The sequence below is a fragment of the Canis aureus genome, chromosome 30 (assembly GCF_053574225.1).
Source record: "Canis aureus isolate CA01 chromosome 30, VMU_Caureus_v.1.0, whole genome shotgun sequence".
NCBI classification, from domain to species: domain Eukaryota; kingdom Metazoa; phylum Chordata; class Mammalia; order Carnivora; family Canidae; genus Canis; species Canis aureus.
The window spans coordinates 4,718,259-4,722,402 of record NC_135640.1 but is presented as its reverse complement, the minus strand read 5'-3'; positions in this window follow the sequence as shown (position 1 = coordinate 4,722,402).

Here is a 4,144-nt window from a genome sequence, read left to right as displayed (position 1 = left end):
CTGCCGGTCGCAGGGCGGCTCTATTTGTAACTTCCTGAGGAGCCTCCACACTGTTTCCAGGGTGGCTGCAGCAGCCCGCGGTCCCACCCACAGTGGAAGAGGGTTGAGTGAGTTTTGCAGGACGTGGTAAAAGTCTGGTCCACATTTCATTTTGCATCCTGTGCATTCATTGTCCTTAAGTATTTCTGGGGAAGCCAGGTGTTGGGCTCCGTTTCAGTGAGACATTTCCGAATCTCACAGGCCTCAGCTGGAGCCTGGAAGGAAGCAGGTGGGGCCCAGTGGGCAGGGAAGCCGCCTCCTGCACAGCCTCCTGTAGGGCCTGAGCGTCCCGCAGGGGGCGCCTGAGCCCAGGCTCCACCCAGGGGGCATGCATGCACAGTAGGCCTCCTCTGCCTGCACTAACAGGAGCCCACCTGTGCTGGGGAGGCCTGAGGCGGACGTGGGGACGCGTCCACGCTGATGAGCCGCAGCCTCCTCAGGACCCGCGGTGAGGCTTCAGGGGGACATTGGGTTGCGTTCACGCTGACAGGAGCCCCGTTCTCCTCACGACCCATGGGGAGGCTTCAGGAAGATGTGGCACCGCGTCCACTCTGGCAGGAGCTCCGGGGCCCCTCAGGACCCAAGCTGAAGCTTCTGGAAGCTGGGGGCTGCATCCACGGTGACAGGGCCTCCTCAGAACCCGCGCTTTCACTTCAGGAGGATGTGGGGCCATGTCCACACAACAGGACGCTGACCTCCTCAGGCCCCCCGGTGTAGACGTCAGGAAATATGGGGATTCGTCCATGTGGACAGAAGACCCCAGCCTTTTCTGGGCCTGTGGTGAGGCCTAAGAAGGATGTGGGGACCGCATCCACACTGACAGGAGTCTCTGGCCTCCTCAGGACTCACTGTGAAGGTTTGGGAAGATTTGGGGCCGCGTCCATGCTGACAGGATCCCCCAGCCTCCTCAAGTCTTATGGTGAGGTTTGAGGAAAATGTTGGGCCACGTCAACACTGCAGGACCCCCGTCCTCCTCAGGACCTGCACTTTGGCTTTGGGACATATGGGGCTGCATCTGTCTCCACATCTGGAGAGACGTGGCTCTGAGAAAAGGTGCACTAAGAAACATTGTCACAGTTTCAATATTCCCTCCCCATGATTTGTGACACCCAATTACTTCCAAACTCCTTTTTCCTCCTTTTTGTTTTGGATGGCAATGCTGCTCTGTGACTGACCTACACAATCAATGACTCAGTAAGTATCACAACAGTTCCACTCTATGGAGAGAACCCAAGGGTCTGCTGGGGAAGTATGAAGAACTGTGGACTTGCTTGTTTTGCTTTCAGAAATCAGCATTAAGGCTCCTGATAGGAAGTTCAAAAGACTGCAGGTAGTACTCTGGGGACATAGATCGAAACCCGGTGGGGACGGAGCCTGTCTCTGTGCCTGCCATATAGAAGGCCGAATAGATGTCTTTTTGGAATGAATGGGTGTTGAATAAATAGGAGAATCTGTGTATGCTGGGTCTGTTTCAGGTCACTGATTCATACTTAGGGAGAGACATTAATCTAGGGAATGGTTCTCTGAACAAGTCCTGGGAAAATGTATCCTAAGTTATTTTTTTTTAAGATTTATTTATTTATTCATTCAGAGAGAGTGAAAGAGAGGCAGAGACACAGGCAGAGAGAGAAGCTCCATGCAGGAAGACTTGATCCCTGTCTCCAGGATCACACCCCGGGCTGCAGGCGGCGCTAAACCGCTGCACCACCAGGGCTACTACCCCCCCCCCCTTTTTTTAAAGATTTATTTGGTATCCTAAGTTATTTGAAAAGGAGTAGTAAGATAGATAAGGAGTTCAGAATTGAGAAAAATATTAAAATCGTTTGAGGAAAGTAAAGGTGTTGATCATGGAAGTGGGTTTCTTGCAATTTACTCACTTATAGCTTGTATATTCTGAACAGAAAAAAAGAAAAGGAAGGAACCACATGTGCTTGAGGTCATCAATTTCATCTGTAAAAAGGAAATAATACCGCCTGTCCCGCAACACTGTTGTGAGGACTAGAAGTGATGGCTGTTGATGTAAAGAGTTGCTAGGTCCAGTCACCATAAAATGTAAAAACAACACATTTTATTAATATAGCTACCAATATAGCTGCAATATACTTTTTATTTTTATTTATTTATTTATTTATTTATTTATTTATTTATTTGGGAGAGGGAGAGAGAGAGGCAGAGACACAGACAGAGGGAGAAGCAGGCTCCATGCGGGGAGCCTGACGTGGGACTCGATCCTGTGTCTCCAGCATCACACACTGGGCCGAAGGCAGCGCTAAATCGCTGAGCCACTGGGGCTGCCCTGCAATATACTTAAAAAAATATATTTTTATTATTTATTCGAGAGAGAGAGAGGCAGAGACACAGGCAGAGGGAGAGACAGGCTCCATGCAGGGAGCCCGAAGTGGGACTCCATCCTGGGTCTCCTGGATCATGCCCTGGGCAAAAGGCAGTGCTAAATGGCTGAGCCACCCAGGCTGCCCCTTTTCAAGTTTTCTTAAAACACACAATCTGACTTCTTTCTAGCAAAGTTTTATGTGAGTTGGTGTACCTATCAATTAAAAGCTGTAGGGTATGGATCCCAGGCTGCCCCGAAGGTGCATGTTCAGAGCCCTTCCAACTCCTCCAAGAGCAGCCTGGAAACCACTGAGCCGGTCTGAGGCCACATCCACAGCTGTGGGAACCAAGTGCCAGAGGCAGTCACGATTTACTGGATCAGAAACCCAGTTCTCTCCTGAAGCATCTGAGTCAGGGAATTGGTTTTTCTCAGGGCAGGGTGAAAAAACCTTACATGATCAAGATTTCTCTGATCCCAAGAAAAATGCTTAGCATTTTTTTGTTGGTTTCTTTTTTCTCATGTTGCTTGGCTGTTTCTCTTGTCACATTGCCCTACTTCCTTTGGGAATTAGTTTTGGAAAGAAATCACTCACATAATGAAAATGATCTAGAAACTCAGGTTAACAAAATTTTCTAGCCAGTATGGATATGTGTGATTCACAGTTGCTTGAAGCCAACAGAAGTTTGTTTGCAAAAATTAATAACTTTTAATAAACGGACTTTACTGTTCACTGATAAAAATATTCCTGTCAAAGGGGCAAGATGGCCGAAGTGTAGGGTCCCCAAGTCACCTGTCCCCACCAAATTACCTAGCTAACTTTCAAATCATCCTGAAAACCTATGAATTCGGCCTGAGATTTATTTTTTTAATTTTTATTTATTTATGATAGTCACAGAGACAGAGAGAGAGAGGCAGAGACACAGGCAGAGGGAGAAGCAGGCTCCACGCACCGAGAGCCCGATGTGGGACTTAGTCCTGGGTCTCCAGGATCGTGCCCTGGGCCAAAGGTAGGCACCAAACCGCTGCGTCACCCAGGGATCCCTCAGCCTGAGATTTAAAGAGAGAACAGCTAGAGTTCACATTTCTATCAAGGCAGTTCCCACCTGGGCCTCACTTGGACCTGGTGACTGTGGTTCCCACCTGGGCCTCAGCCAGACCTGGTGACTCTAGTCCCCAACTGGGCCTCACCTAGGCCTAATGACTCTGGTCCCCATCTGGGTCTTATGTGGACCTGGCGACTGTAGTCCCCACCTTGGCTTCACCTGGACCTGGTGACTATGGTCTCCACCTTGACCTCACCTGGAGCTGGTGACTCTGGTCCCCACCTGGGCCTCACCTGGACATGGTAGCTGTGGACTTCATCTGGACCTGGTGACTGTAGTCCCCACCTGGGCCTCACCGTACCTGGTGACTGGGCTCCTCAGCTACCAATGACTAGGATCCAGGATGGACCCTTAGTTGCTACTGATACCGGGACCATCCCCAGGGTCTCACTTGTTCCTGGTGACTATGGTCCTTATCTGGGCTGACCTGGCTCATCCTTGGCTCTGAACCTCTCCTGGGTCTCCCCTGCTCTTGCAGGTATGGTCCCCCCTCTCATGGGTGTGTAGTGTCTATGGTCCCTTCTGGGCCTCACCTGATGGTACTGGGCCACGATATTGGCCCTTTGCAAGGCCAGCAGGGTCTCCGAGTCCTCCTGTATGGTGCTGGAATCCAAACACATCCAGGAATGACGGCGCATGAGAACCTTCCGAGGACACATGCGTCAGGGTG